Genomic DNA, 16004 nt, shown 5'->3' on the forward strand with positions numbered 1-16004 from the left:
TATTTCTTTGTTACTTGGTGTAAGTGTGTCTGTGTTACTGGGTATCAGTGCATGTCTTCGTTACTTGGTGTCAGCGTATGCCAAAATACTTGGTGTAAGTGTATGTCTTTGTTACTTGGTGTAATTGTCTGTCTTTGTTACTTGGTGTAAGTGTATGTCTTTGTTGCTTGGTGTCAGTGTACGTCTTTGTTACTTGGTGTCAGTGAATGTCTGTGTTACTTGGTGTAACTGTGTGTCTTTGTTACTTGGTGTAAGTGTATGTCTATGTTAGTTGGTGTCAGTGTATGTCTTTGTTACTTGTTGTCAGTGTGTGTCTGTGTTACTGGGTATCATTGTATGTCTTTGTGACTTGGTATCAGTGTATGTCTTTGTTACTGGGTGTCAGTGTGTGTCTGTGTTACTGGGTATCAGTGTATGTCTGTGTCACTTGGTGTAAGTGTGTGTCTGTGTTACTGGGTATCAGTGTCTGTCTTTGTTACTTGTTGTAAGTGTATGTCAAAATACTTGGTTTAAGTGTATGTCTTTGTTACTTGGTGTCAGTGTATGTCTGTGTTACTTGGTGTAAGTGTGTGTCTTTGTTACTTGGTGTAAGTGCATGTCTTTGTTACGTGGTGTCAGTGTATGTCTTTGTTACTAGGTGTCAGTGTATGTCTGCGTTACTTGGTGTCAGTGTGTTTGTTTGTGTTACTGTGTGTCAGTGTATGTCTGTATTACTTGGTGTAAGTGTGTGTCTGTGTTACTGGGTATCAGTGTATGTCTTTGTTACTTGGTGTCAGTGTGTGACTGTGTTACTGGTTATCAGTGTATGTCTTTGTTACTTGGTGTCAGTGTGTGTCTTTGATGCTTGGTGTATGTGTATGTCTTTGTTACTTGGTGTCAGTGTGTGTCTGTGTTACTGGGCATCAGTGTATGTCTTTGTGACTTTGTATCAGTGTATGCCTTTGTGACTTGGTGTCAGTGTATGTCTTTTTTACTGGGTGTCAGTGTGTGTCTGTCTTACTTGGTGTCAGTGCATATCTTTGTTACTGTGTATCAGTGTTTCTCTGTGTTACTGGGTGTCAGTGTGTGTTTGTTTGTGTTACTGGGTATCATTGTGTCTCTGTGACACTCGGTATCAGTATTTCGTTTAGTTTAGAGATGCAGCAATTTAACAGGCCCTTCGGCCCACCGAGTCTGTGCCGACCATCAACCACCCATTTATACTAATCCTACACTAATCCCGTATTCCGATCACATCCCCACCTATCGCTATATATTTCCCGACCACCTACCTATACTAGGGGCAATTTATGATGGCCAATTAACCTCTCAACCAGCATGTCTTTGGCATGTGGGAGGAAACCGGAACACCGGGAGGAAACCCACGCAGACACAGGGAGAACTTGCAAACTCCGCACAGGCAGTACCCAGAATCGAACCCGCGTCCCTGGAGCTGTGAGGCTGCGGTGCTAACCACTGCGCCAATGTGCTCCCCCCGCACAACAGTGTGTGCCTGTGTTACTGGGTATCAGTGTCTGTCTTTTTTACTTGGTGTAAGTATGTGTCTGTGTTACTGGGTATCAGTGCATGTCTTTGTTACTTGGTGTCAGTGTGTGTCTGTGTTTCTGGGAATCAGTGTATGTCTTTGTTACTTGTTGTAAGTGTATGTCAAAATACTTGCTGTAAGTGTATGTCTTTGTTACTTGGTGTCAGTGCATGTCTGTGTTACTTGGTGTAAGTGTGTGTCTTTGTTACTTGGTGTAAGTGTATGTCTTTGTTACTTGGTGTCAGTGTATGTCTTTGTTACTTGGTGTCAGTGTATGTCTGCGTTACTTGGTGTCAGTGTGTTTGTTTGCGTTACTGGGTGTCAGTGTATGTCTGTGTTACTTGGTGTAAGTGTGTGTCTGTGTTACTGGGTATCAGTGTATGCCTTTGTTACTTGGTGTCAGTGTATGTCAAAATAACTGGTGTAAATGTATGTCTTTGTTACTTGGTGTAATTGTCTGTCTTTGTTACTTGGTGTCAGTGTGTGTCTTTGTTGCTTGGTGTCAGTGTGTGTCTGTGTTACTGGGCATCAGTGTATGTCTTTGTGACTTTGTATCAGTGTATGCCTTTGTGACTTGGTGTCAGTGTATGTCTTTTTTACTGGGTGTCACTGTGTGTCTGTCTTACTTGGTGTCATTGTATGTCTTTGTTACTGTGTATCAGTGTTTCTCTGTGTTACTGGGTGTCAGTGTGTGTTTGTTTGTGTTACTGGGTGTCAGTGTGTGTCTGTGACACTCGGTGTCAGTATTTAGTTTAGTTTAGAGATACAGCACTTAAACAGGCCCTTCGGCCCACCGAGTCTGTGCCGACCATCAACAACCCATTTATACTCATCCTACACTAATCCCGTATTCCTATCACATCCCCACCTTTCCCTATATATTTCCCTACCACCTACCTATACTAGGGGCAATTTATGATGGCCAATTAACCTATCAACCAGCATGTCTTTGGCATGTGGGAGGAAACCGGAGCACCGGGAGGAAACCCACGCAGACACAGGGAGAACTTGTAAACTCCGCACAGGCAGTACCCAGAATCGAACCCGGGTCCCTGGAGCTGTGAGGCTGCTGTGCTAACCACTGCGCCAATGTGCCCCCCCTACCCCCCAGTGTGTGCCTGTGTTACTGGGTATCAGTGTATGTTTTTGTTACTTGCTGTCAGTGTATGTCTGTGTTACTTTGTGTCAGTGTGTTTGTTTGTGTTACTGGGTGTCAGTGTGTGTCTTTGTTACTTGGTGTAAGTGTGTGTCTTTGTTACTTGGTGTCAGTGTATGCCTTTGTTACTTGGTGTAAGTGTGTGTCTGTGTTAATGGGTATCAGTGTCTGTCCTTTTTACTTGGTGTAAGTGTGTGTCTGTGTTCCTGGGTATCAGTGTATTTCTTTGTTACTGGGTGTCAGTGTATGTCTTTGTTACTTGGTGTTTGTGTGTGTCTGTGTTAATGGGTATCAGTGACTGTCTTTTTTACTTGGTGTAAGTGTGTCTCTGTGTTACTGGGTATCAGTATATGTCTTTGTTACATGGTGTCAGTGTATGTCAAAATACTTGGTGTAAGTGTGTGTCTTTGTTACTTGGTGTCAGTGTATGTCTGTGTTACTAGGTGTCAGTGTATGTCTTTGTTACTTGGTGTAAGTGCGTGTCTGTGTTACTTGGTGTAAGTGTATGTCTTTGTTACTTGGTGTCAGTGTATGTTTTTGTTATTTGGTGTAAGTGTGTGCCTGTGTTACTGGGTGTTAGTGTATGTCTTAGTTACTTGGTGTAAGTGTGTGTCTGTGTTACTGGGTATCAGTGCATCTCTTTGTGACTTCGTGTCAGTGTATGTCTTTGTTACTGGGTGTCAGTGTGTCTCTTTGTTACTTGGTGTCAGTGTATGTCAAAATAACTGGTGTAAATGTATGTCTTTGTTACTTGGTGTAATTGTCTGTCTTTGTTACTTGGTGTCAGTGTGTGTCTTTGTTGCTTGGTGTCAGTGTGTGTCTGTGTTACTGGGCATCAGTGTATGTCTTTGTGACTTTGTATCAGTGTATGCCTTTGTGACTTGGTGTCAGTGTATGTCTTTTTTACTGGGTGTCACTGTGTGTCTGTCTTACTTGGTGTCATTGTATGTCTTTGTTACTGTGTATCAGTGTTTCTCTGTGTTACTGGGTGTCAGTGTGTGTTTGTTTGTGTTACTGGGTGTCAGTGTGTGTCTGTGACACTCGGTGTCAGTATTTAGTTTAGTTTAGAGATACAGCACTTAAACAGGCCCTTCGGCCCACCGAGTCTGTGCCGACCATCAACAACCCATTTATACTCATCCTACACTAATCCCGTATTCCTATCACATCCCCACCTTTCCCTATATATTTCCCTACCACCTACCTATACTAGGGGCAATTTATGATGGCCAATTAACCTATCAACCAGCATGTCTTTGGCATGTGGGAGGAAACCGGAGCACCGGGAGGAAACCCACGCAGACACAGGGAGAACTTGTAAACTCCGCACAGGCAGTACCCAGAATCGAACCCGGGTCCCTGGAGCTGTGAGGCTGCTGTGCTAACCACTGCGCCAATGTGCCCCCCCTACCCCCCAGTGTGTGCCTGTGTTACTGGGTATCAGTGTATGTTTTTGTTACTTGCTGTCAGTGTATGTCTGTGTTACTTTGTGTCAGTGTGTTTGTTTGTGTTACTGGGTGTCAGTGTGTGTCTTTGTTACTTGGTGTAAGTGTGTGTCTTTGTTACTTGGTGTCAGTGTATGCCTTTGTTACTTGGTGTAAGTGTGTGTCTGTGTTAATGGGTATCAGTGTCTGTCCTTTTTACTTGGTGTAAGTGTGTGTCTGTGTTCCTGGGTATCAGTGTATTTCTTTGTTACTGGGTGTCAGTGTATGTCTTTGTTACTTGGTGTTTGTGTGTGTCTGTGTTAATGGGTATCAGTGTCTGTCTTTTTTACTTGGTGTAAGTGTGTCTCTGTGTTACTGGGTATCAGTATATGTCTTTGTTACATGGTGTCAGTGTATGTCAAAATACTTGGTGTAAGTGTGTGTCTTTGTTACTTGGTGTCAGTGTATGTCTGTGTTACTAGGTGTCAGTGTATGTCTTTGTTACTTGGTGTAAGTGCGTGTCTGTGTTACTTGGTGTAAGTGTATGTCTTTGTTACTTGGTGTCAGTGTATGTTTTTGTTATTTGGTGTAAGTGTGTGCCTGTGTTACTGGGTGTTAGTGTATGTCTTAGTTACTTGGTGTAAGTGTGTGTCTGTGTTACTGGGTATCAGTGCATCTCTTTGTGACTTCGTGTCAGTGTATGTCTTTGTTACTGGGTGTCAGTGTGTCTCTTTGTTACTTGTGTCAGTGTATGTCTTTGTTACTGGGTGTCAGTGTGTCTCTTTGTGACTTGTGTCAGTGTATGTCTTAGTTACTTGGTGTAAGTGTGTGTCTGTGTTACTGGGTATCAGTGCATCTCTTTGTGACTTCGTGTCAGTGTATGTCTTTGTGACTTGGTGTCAGTGTGTCTCTTTGTGACTTGTGTCAGTGTATGTCTTTGTTACTTGCTGTAAGTGTGTGCCTGTGTTGCTGGGTATCAGTGCATGTCTTTGTTATGTCTTTGTGACTTGGTGTCAGTGTATGTCAAAATACTTGGTGTAAGTGTATGTCTTTGTTACATGGTGTAAGTGTGTGTCTTTGTTACTTGGTGTCCGTGTGTGTCTGTGTTTCTGGCTGTCAGTGTATGTCTTTGTTACTGGGTGTCAGTGTATGTCTTTCTTAGTTGGTGTCAGTGTATGTCTGTGTTACTTGGTGTAAGTGTGTGTCTTTGTATCAGTGTATGTCTTTGTGACTTGATGTCAGTGTATGTCTTTGTTACTGGGTGTCAGTGTGTGTCTTTGTGACTTGGTATCAGTGTATGCCTGTGTTACTGGGGGTCAGTGCGTGTCTGTGTTACTGGGTATCAGTGTGTATCTTTGTTACTTGGTGTAAGTGTGTGTCTTTGTTACATGGTGAAAGTGTATGTCTTTGTTACTTGGTGTCAGAGTATGTCTTTGTTACTGTATATTAGTGTTTCTCTGTGCTACTGGGTGTCAGTGTGTGTTTGTTTGTGTTACTGGGTGTCAGTGTGCATCTGTGACACTAGGTGTCAGTATTTAGTTTAGTTTCGAGATACAGCACTTAAACAGGCCCTCCGGCCCACCGAGTCTGTGCCGACCATCAACCACCCATTTATACTAATCCTACATTAATCCCGTATTCCTGTCCCTATATATTTCCCTACCACCTACCTATACTAGTGGCAATTTATGATGGCCAATTAACCTATCAACCTGCAAGTCTTTGGCATGTGGGAGTAAACCGGAGCACCCGGAGGAAACCCACGCAGACACAGGGAGAACTTGCAAACTCCGCGCAGGCAGTACCCAGAATCGAACCCGGGTCCCTGGAGCTGTGAGGCTGCTGTGCTAACCACTGCGCCAATGTGCCCCCTCCCCCCCAACCCCCAGTGTGTGCCTGTCTTACTGGGTATCAGTGTATGTTTTTGTTACTTACTGTCAGTGTATGTCTGTGTTACTTTGTGTCAGTGTGTTTGTTTGTGTTACTGGGTGTCAGTGTGTGTCTTTGTTACTTGGTGTAAGTGTGTGTTTTTGTGACTTGGTATCAGTGTATGTCTTTGTTACTGGGTGTCAGTGTGTGTCTGTGTTACTGGGTATCAGTGTATGTCTTTGTGACTTGGTGTAGGTGTGTGTCTGTGTTCCTGGGTATCAGTGTATGTCTTTGTTACTGGGTGTCAGTGTATGTCTGTGTTACTTGGTGTAAGTGTGTGTCTTTGTGACTTGGTGTCAGTGTATGTCTTTGTTACTTGGTGTAAGTGTATGTCTGTGTATCAGTGTATGTCTTTGTGACTTGCTGTCAGTGTATGTCTTTGTTACTGGGTATCAGTGTGTGTCTTTGTGACTTGGTATCAGTGTATGTCTGTGTTACTGGTGGTCAGTGCGTGTCTGTGTTACTGGGTATCAGTGTATGTCTTTGTTACTATTTGTAAGTGGTTCTCTGTGTTGCTGGGTGTCAGTGTGTGTTTGTTTGTGTTACTGGGTGTCAGTGTGTATCTTTGACACTAGGTGTCAGTATTTAGTTTAGTTTAGAGATACAGCACTTTAACAGGCGCTTCGGCCCACCGAGTCTGTGACGACCATCAACCACACATTTATACTAATCCTACACTAATCCCGTATTCCTATCACATCCCCACCTCTCCCTATATATTTCCCTACCACCTACCGATACTGGGGGCAGTTTATGATGGCCAATTAACCTATCAACCTGCAAGTCTTTGGCATGTGGGAGGAAACCGGAGCACCCGGAGTCAACCCACGCAGACACAAGGAGAACTTGCAAACTCCGCACAGGCAGTACCCAGAATCAAACCCGGGTCCCTGGAAATGTGAGGCTGCGGTACTAACCACTGCGCCAATCTGCCCCCCTCCCCCACCCCCCAGTGTGTGCCTGTGTTACTGGGTATCAGTGTATGTCTTTGTTACTTGGTATCAGTGTGTTTCTCTGTGTTACTGGGTGTCAGTGTATGTCTTTGTTACTATTTGTAAGTGGTTCTCTGTGTTGCTGGGTGTCAGTGTGTGTTTGTTTGTGTTACTGGGTGTCAGTGTGTATCTTTGACACTAGGTGTCAGTATTTAGTTTAGTTTAGAGATACAGCACTTTAACAGGCGCTTCGGCCCACCGAGTCTGTGACGACCATCAACCACACATTTATACTAATCCTACACTAATCCCGTATTCCTATCACATCCCCACCTCTCCCTATATATTTCCCTACCACCTACCGATACTGGGGGCAGTTTATGATGGCCAATTAACCTATCAACCTGCAAGTCTTTGGCATGTGGGAGGAAACCGGAGCACCCGGAGGCAACCCACGCAGACACAAGGAGAACTTGCAAACTCCGCACAGGCAGTACCCAGAATCAAACCCGGGTCCCTGGAAATGTGAGGCTGCGGTGCTAACCACTGCGCCAATCTGCCACCCTCCCCCACCCCCCAGTGTGTGCCTGTGTTACTGGGTATCAGTGTCTGTCTTTGTTACTTGGTGTAAGTGTGTTTCTCTGTGTTACTGGGTATCAGTGTATGTCTTTGTTACTTGGTGTCAGTGTATGTCTGAGTTACTTGGTGTTAGTGTGTGTCTGTGTTACTGGGTATCAGTGTATGTCTTTGTGACTTGGTGTCAGTGTATGTCTTTGTACTGGGTGTCAGTGTGTGTCTTTGTGACTTGGTGTCAGTGTATGTCTTTGTTACTTGGTGACTGTGTATGTCTGTGTTACTTGGTGTAAGTGTGTGTCTTTGTTACTTGGTGTAAGTGTATGTCTTTGTTACTTGGTGTCAGTGTATATCAAAATACTTGGTGTAAGTGTATGTCTTTGTTACTTGGTGTAATTGTCTGTCTTTGTTACTTGGTGTAAGTGCTTGTCTTTGTTACTTGGTGTCAGTGTATGTATTTGTTACTTGGTGACTGTGTATGTCTGTGTTACTGGGTATCAGTGTATGTCTTTGTGACTTGGTATCAGTGTATGTATTTGTGACTGGGTGTCAGTGTGTGTCTTTGTTACTTGGTGTCAGAGTATGTCTTTGTTACTTGGTGTCAGTGTGTGTCTGTGTTACTGTGTATCAGTGTAGGTCTTTGTGACTTGGTATCAGTGTATGTCTTTGTTACTGGGTGTCAGTGTGTGTCTGTGTTACTGGGTATCAGTGCATGACTTTGTGACTTGGTATCAGTGTATGTCTTTGTTACTGGGTGTCAGTGTGTGTCTGTGTTACTGGGTATCAGTGTATGACTTTGTGACTTGGCATCAGTGTCTTTCTTTGTTACTGGGTGTCAGTGTGTGTCTGTGTTCCTGGGTATCAGTGTATGTCTTTGTGACTTGGTGTCATTATATGTCTTTGTTACTGTGTGTCAGTGTGTGTCTTTGTGACTTGGTGTCAGTGTATGTCTTTGTTACTTGGTGCAAGTGTGTGTCTATGATACTGGGTTTTCAGTGTATGTCTTTGTTACTTGGTGTCAGTGTATGTCTGTGTTACTTGGTGTAAGTGTGTGTCTGTGTATCAGTGTATGTCTTTGTGACTTGGTGTCAGTGTATGTCTTTGTGACTGGGTGTCAGTGTGTGTCTTTGTGACTTGGTGTCAGTGCATGTCTGCGTTACTTGGTGTAAGTGTGTGTCTGTGTATCAGTTTATGTCTTTGTGACTTGGTGTCAGTGTATGTCTGTGTTACTGGGGGTCAGTGTGTGTCTGTTTTACTGGGGGTCAGTGTGTGTTTCTAACTGGGTGTCAGGGTGTGTCTGTGTTACTGGGCATCAGTGTATGTCTTTGTTACTTGGTGTAAGTGTATGTCTTTGTTACTTGGTGTCAGTGTATGTGTTTGTGACTTGGTGTCAGCGTATGTCTTTGTTACTGTTTATTAGTGTTTCTCTGTGTTACTGCGTGTCAGTGTGTGTTTGTTTGTGTCACTGGGTGTCAGTGTTTAGTTTAGTTTAGAGATACAGCACTTTAACAGGCCCTTCGGCCCACCGAGTCTGTGCCGACCATCAACCACCCATTTATACTAATCCTACACTAATCCAGTATTCCTATCACATCCCCAACTGAACCGATATATTTCCCTACCACCTACCTATACTAGGGGCAATTTATGATGGCCAATTAACCTATCAACCTGCAAGTCTTTGGCATGTGTGAGGAAACCGGAGCACCCGGAGGAAACCCACGCAGACACAAGTGTAAGTGTATGTCTTTGTTACTTGGTGTAAGTGTATGTCTTTGTTACTGGGTGTCAGTGTATGTCTTTGTTACTTGGTATAAATGTGTGTCTGTGTTACTGGGTATCAGTGTCTGTCTTTGTTACTTGGTGTCAATGTATGTCTGTGTTACTTGGTGTAAGTGTGTGTCTGTGTTACTGGGTGTCAGTGTGTGTCTGTGTTACTTGGTGTAAGTCTGTGTCTTTGTTACCTGGTGTCCGTGTGTGTCTGTGTTACTGGGTGTCAGTGTATGCCTTTGTTACTGGGTGTCAGTGCATGTCTTTGTTACTTGGTGTCAGTGTCTGTCTGTGTTACTTGGTGTTAGTGTGTGTCTGTGTTACTGGGTGTCAGTGTGTGTCTGTGTTACTTGGTGTCAGTGTATGTCTTTGTTACTGTGTATCAGTGTTTCTCTGTGTTACTGGGTGTCAGTGTGTGTTTGTTTGTGTTACTGGGTATCAGTGCATGTCTTTGTTGCTGTGTATCAGTGTATGTCTTTGTTCCTGTGAATCAGTGTTTCTCTGTGTTACTGGGTGTCAGTGTATGCCTTTGTTGCTGGGTGTCAGTGTCTGTCTTTGTTAATTGGTGTCAGTGTATGTCTTTGTTACTTGGTGTAAGTGTGTGTCTGTGTTACTGGGTATCAGTGTATGTCTTTGTTACTTGGTGTCAGTGTATGTCAAAATACTTGGTGTAAGTGTATGTCTTTGTTACTTGGTTTCAGTGTATGTCTTTGTTACTTGGTGTCAGTGTATGTCTTTGTTGCTGTGAATCAGTGTTTCTCTGTGTTACTGGGTGTCAGTGTATGCCTTTGTTACTGGGTGTCAGTGTCTGTCTTTGTTAATTGGTGTCAGTGTATGTCTTTGTTACTTGGTGTAAGTGTGTGTCTGTGTTACTGGGTATCAGTGTATGTCTTTGTTACTTGGTGTCAGTGTATGTCAAAATACTTGGTGTAGGTGTATGTCTTTGTTACTTGGTGTAACTGTCTGTCGTTGTTAGTTGGTGTAAGTGTATGTCTTTGTTACTTGGTTTCAGTGTATGTCTTTGTTACTTGGTGTCAGTGTGTGTCTGTGTTACTGGGTATCAGTGTATGCCTTTGTGACTTGGTATCAGTGTATGTCTTTGTGACTTGGTGTCAGTGTATGTCTTTGTTACTGGGTGTAAGTGTGTGTCTGTGTTACTTGGTGTCAGTGTATGTCTTTGTTACTGTTTATAAGTGTTTCTCTGTGTTACTGGGTCTCAGTGTGTGTTTGTCTGTGTTACTTGGTGTCAGTGTATGTCTTTGTTGCTGTGTATCAGTGTGTGTCTTTGTTGCTGTGTGTCAGTGTTTCTCTGTGTTACTGGGTGTCAGTGTGTGTTTGTTTGTGGTACTGGGTGTCAGTGTGTGTCTGTGACACTAGGTGTCGGTATTTAGTTTAATTTAGAGATACAGCACTTAAACAGGCCCTTCGGCCCACCGAGTCTGTGCCGGCCATCAACCACGCATTTGTACTCATTTTACACTAATCCCGTATTCCTATCACATCCCCACCTAACCCGGAATATCTCCCTACCACCTACCTACACTAGGGGCAATTTATGATGGCCAATTAACCGATCAACCTGCAAGTCTTTGGCATGTGGGAGCAAACCGGAGCACCCGGAGGAAACCCACGCAGACACAGGGAGAACTTGCAAACTACGCACAGGCAGTACCCAGAATCGAACTCGGGTCCCTGGAGCTGTGATGATGCGGTGCTAACCACTGCGCCAATGTGCCCCCCCACCACCCAGTGTGTGCCTGTGTTACTGGGTATCAGTGTATGTCTTTGTTAGTTGGTGTCAGTGTGTTTGTTTGTGTTACTGGGTGTCAGTGTGTGTCTGTGTTACTGGGTGTAAGTGTGTGTCTTTGTTACTTGGTGTTCGTGTGTGTCTGTGTTACTGGGTGTCAGTGTGTGTCTGTGTTACTTGGTGTAAGTCTGTGTCTTTGTTACCTGGTGTCCGTGTGTGTCTGTGTTACTGGGTGTCACTGTTTGTCTTTGTTACTGCGTGTCAGTGTATGTCATTGTTACTTGGTGTCAGTGTGTGTCTGTGTTACTGGGTATCAGTGCCTGTCTTTGTTACTTGGTGTAAGTGTGTGTCTGTGTTACTGGGTATCAGAGTATGTCTTTGTTACTTGGTGTCAGTGTATGTCTGTGTTACTTGGTGTAAGTGTGTGTCTGTGTTACTGGGTATCAGTGTATGTCTTTGTGACTTGGTATCAGTGAGTGTCTTTGTTACTGGGTGTCAGTGTATGTCTTTGTTATTGGGTGTCAGTGTATGTCTTTGTTACTTGGTGTAAGTGTGTGTCTGTGTTACTGGATGTCAGTGTATGTCTTTGTTACTTGGTGTCAGTGTATGTCTTTGTTACTGTGTGTCAGTGTGTGTCTTTGTGACTTGGTGTCAGTGTATGTCTTTGTTACTTGGTGCAAGTGTGTGTCTATGATACTGGGTTTTCAGTGTATGTCTTTGTTACTTGGTGTCAGTGTATGTCTGTGTTACTTGGTGTAAGTGTGTGTCTGTGTATCAGTGTATGTCTTTGTGACTTGGTGTCAGTGTATGTCTTTGTGACTGGGTGTCAGTGTGTGTCTTTGTGACTTGGTGTCAGTGCATGTCTGCGTTACTTGGTGTAAGTGTGTGTCTGTGTATCAGTGTATGTCTTTGTGACTTGGTGTCAGTGTATGTCTGTGTTACTGGGGGTCAGTGTGTGTCTGTTTTACTGGGGGTCAGTGTGTGTTTCTAACTGGGTGTCAGGGTGTGTCTGTGTTACTGGGCATCAGTGTATGTCTTTGTTACTTGGTGTAAGTGTCTGTCTTTGTTACTTGGTGTCAGTGTATGTGTTTGTGACTTGGTGTCAGCGTATGTCTTTGTTACTGTTTATTAGTGTTTCTCTGTGTTACTGCGTATCAGTGTGTGTTTGTGTCACTGGGTGTCAGTGTTTAGTTTAGTTTAGAGATACAGCTCTTTAACAGGCCTTTCGGCCCACCGAATCTGTGCCGACCATCAACCACCCATTTATACTAATCCTACACTAATCCCGTATTCCTATCACATCCCCAACTGTCCCGATATATTTCCCTACCACCTACCTATACTAGGGGCAATTTATGATGGCCAATTAACCAATCAACCTGCAAGTCTTTGGCATGTGTGAGGAAACCGGAGCACCCGGAGGAAACCCACGCAGTCACAAGTGTAAGTGTATGTCTTTGTTACTTGGTGTAAGTGTATGTCTTTGTTACTGGGTGTCAGTGTATGTCTTTGTTACTGGGTGTCAGTGTATGTCTTTGTTACTTGGTATAAATGTCTGTTTGTGTTACTGGGTATCAGTGTCTGTCTTTGTTACTTGGTGTCAATGTATGTCTGTGTTACTTGGTGTAAGTGTGTGTCTGTGTTACTGGGTGTCAGTGTGTGTCTGTGTTACTTGGTGTAAGTCTGTGTCTTTGTTACCTGGTGTCCGTGTGTGTCTGTGTTACTGGGTGTCAGTGTATGCCTTTGTTACTGAGTGTCAGTGTATGTCTTTGTTACTTGGTGTCAGTGTCTGTCTGTGTTACTTGGTGTTAGTGTGTGTCTGTGTTACTGGGTGTCAGTGTGTGTCTGTGTTACTTGGTGTCAGTGTATGTCTTTGTTACTGTGTATCAGTGTTTCTCTGTGTTACTGGGTGTCAGTGTGTGTTTGTTTGTGTTACTGGGTATCAGTGCATGTCTTTGTTGCTGTGTATCAGTGTATGTCTTTGTTGCTGTGTATCAGTGTTTCTCTGTGTTACTGGGTGTCAGTGTATGCCTTTGTTACTGGGTGTCAGTGTATGTCTTCGTACTTGGTGTCAGTGTCTGTCTTTGTTAATTGGTGTCAGTGTATGTCTTTGTTACTTGGTGTAAGTGTGTGTCTGTGTTACTGGGTATCAGTGTATGTCTTTGTTACTTGGTGTCAGTGTATGTCAAAATACTTGGTGTAGGTGTATGTCTTTGTTACTTGGTGTAACTGTCTGTCGTTGTTACTTGGTGTAAGTGTATGTCTTTGTTACTTGGTTTCAGTGTATGTCTTTGTTACTTGGTGTCAGTGTGTGCCTGTGTTACTGGGTATCAGTGTATGTCTTTGTTAGTTGGTGTCAGTGTGTTTGTTTGTGTTACTGGGTGTCAGTGTGTGTCTGTGTTACTTGGTGTAAGTGTGTGTCTTTGTTACTTGGTGTCCGTGTGTGTCTGTGTTACTGGGTGTCAGTGTGTGTCTGTGTTAATTGGTGTAAGTCTGTGTCTTTGTTACCTGGTGTCCGTGTGTGTCTGTGTTACTGGGTGTCACTGTATGTCTTTGTTACTTGGTGTAAGTGTGTGTCTGTGTTACTGGGTATCAGTGCATGTCTTTGTTACTTGGTGTCAGTGTATGTCTGTTACTTGGTGTAAGTGTGTGTTTCTGTGTTACTGGGTGTCAGTGTGTGTCTGTGTTACTTGGTGTAAGTCTGTGTCATTGTTACTTGGTGTCCGTCAGTGTCACTGGGTGTTAGTGTATGTCTTTGTTACTGGGTGTCAGTGCATGTCTTTGTTACTTGGTGTAAGTGTGTGTCTGTGTTACTGGGTATCAGTGTCTGTCTTTGTTACTTGGTGTCAGTGTATGTCTTTGTTACTTGGTGTAATTGTCTGTCTTTGTTACTTGGTGTCAGTGTATGTCTGTGTTACTTGGTGCAAGTGTGTGTCTTTGTTACTGGGCATCAATGCATGTCTTTGTGACTTGGTATCAGTGTAGGTCTTTGTGACTTGGTGTCAGTGTATGTCTTTTTTACTGGGTGTCAGTGTGTGTCTGTGTTACTTGGTGTCAGTGTTTGTCTTTGTTACTGTGTATCAGTGTTTCTCTGTGTTACTGGGTGTCAGTGTGTGTTTGTTTGTGTTACTGCGTGTCAGTGTGTGTCTGTGACACTAGGTGTCAGTATTTAGTTTAGTTTACAGATACAGCACTGAAACAGGCCCTTCGGCCCACCGCGTCTCTGCCGACCATCAACACCCCATTTATACTAATCCTACACTAGTCGCGTATTTCGATCACATCCCCACCGGTCCCTATATATTTCCCTACCACCTACCTATACTAGGGGCAATTTATAATGGCCCATTAACCTATCAACCTGCATGTCTTTGGCATGTGGGAGGAAACCGGAGCACCCGGAGGAAACCCACGGAGACACAGGGAGAACTTGCAAACAGGCAGTACCCAGAATCGAACCCGGGTACGTGGAGCTGTGAGGCTGCGGTGCTAACCACTGCGCCAATGTGCGCCCCCCCCCCCCCCCCAGTGAGTGCCTGTGTTACTGGGTATCAGTGTATGTCTTTGTTACTTGGTGTCAGTGCCTGTCTGTGTTACTTGGTGTCAGTGCGTTTGTTTGTGTTACTGGGTGTCAGTGTGTGTCTGTGTTAATTGGTGTAAGTGTGTGTCTTTGTTACTTGGTGTCCGTGTGTGTCTGTGTTACTGGGTATCAGTGCCTGTCTTTGTTACTTGGTGTCAGTGTGTGTCTGTGTTACTGGGTATCAGAGTATGTCTTTGTTACTTGGTGTCAGTGTATTTCTGTGTTACTTGGTGTAAATGTGTTTCTGTGTTACAGGGTATCAGTGTATGTCTTTGTGACTTGGTATCAGTGAGTGTCTTTGTTACTGGGTGTCAGTGTATGTCTTTGTTTTTGGGTGTCAGTGTATTTCTTTGTTACTTGGTGTAAGTGTGTGTCTGTGTTCCTGGGTATCAGTGTATGTCTTTGTTACTTGGTGTCAGTGTATGTCTTTTTTACTTGGTGTAAGTGTATGTCTTTGTTACTAGGTGTCAGTGTATGTCTTTGTTACTTGGTGTAAGTGTGTGTCTTTGTTACTTGGTGTAATTGTCTGTCTTTGTTACTTGGTGTCAGTGTATGTCTGTGTTACTTGGTGTAAGTGTGTGTCTTTGTTACTTGATGTAAGTGTATGTCTTTGTTACTTGGTGTCAGTGTATGTCTTTGTTACTTGGTGTCAGTGTGTGTCTGTGTTACTGGGCATCAGTGTATGTCTTTGTGACTTGGTATCAGTGTATGTCTTTGTGACTTGGTGTCAGTGTATGTCTTTGTTACTTGGTGTAAGTGTGTGTCTGTGTTACTGGGTGTCAGTGTATGTCTGTGTTACTTGGTGTAAGTGTGTGTCTGTGTTACTGGGCAAGAGTTTATGTCTTTGTGACTTGGTGTCAGTTTATGTCTTTGTTACTGGGTGTCAGTGTGTGTCTTTGTGACTTGTTGTCAGTGTATGTCTTTGTTACTTGGTGTAAGTGTGTGTCTGTGTTACTGGGTATCAGTGTATGTCTTTGTTACTTGGTGTCAGTGTATGTCAAAATACTTGTTGTATGTGTATGTCTTTGTTACTTGGTGTAATTGTCTGTCTTTGTTACTTGGTGTCAGTGCATGTCTGTGTTACTTGGTGTCAGTGCGTTTGTTTGTGTTACTGGGTGTCAGTGTGTGTCTGTGTTAATTGGTGTAAGTGTGTGTCTTTGTTACTTGGTGTCCGTGTGTGTCTGTGTTACTGGGTATCAGTGCCTGTCTTTGTTACTTGGTGTCAGTGTGTGTCTGTGTTACTGGGTATCAGAGTATGTCTTTGTTACTTGGTGTCAGTGTATTTCTGTGTTACTTGGTGTAAATGTGTTTCTGTGTTACAGGGTATCAGTGTATGTCTTTGTGACTTGGTATCAGTGAGTGTCTTTG

The sequence above is a fragment of the Heterodontus francisci genome, unplaced genomic scaffold (genome assembly GCF_036365525.1).
Source record: "Heterodontus francisci isolate sHetFra1 unplaced genomic scaffold, sHetFra1.hap1 HAP1_SCAFFOLD_58, whole genome shotgun sequence".
In the NCBI taxonomy this organism is placed as follows: domain Eukaryota; kingdom Metazoa; phylum Chordata; class Chondrichthyes; order Heterodontiformes; family Heterodontidae; genus Heterodontus; species Heterodontus francisci.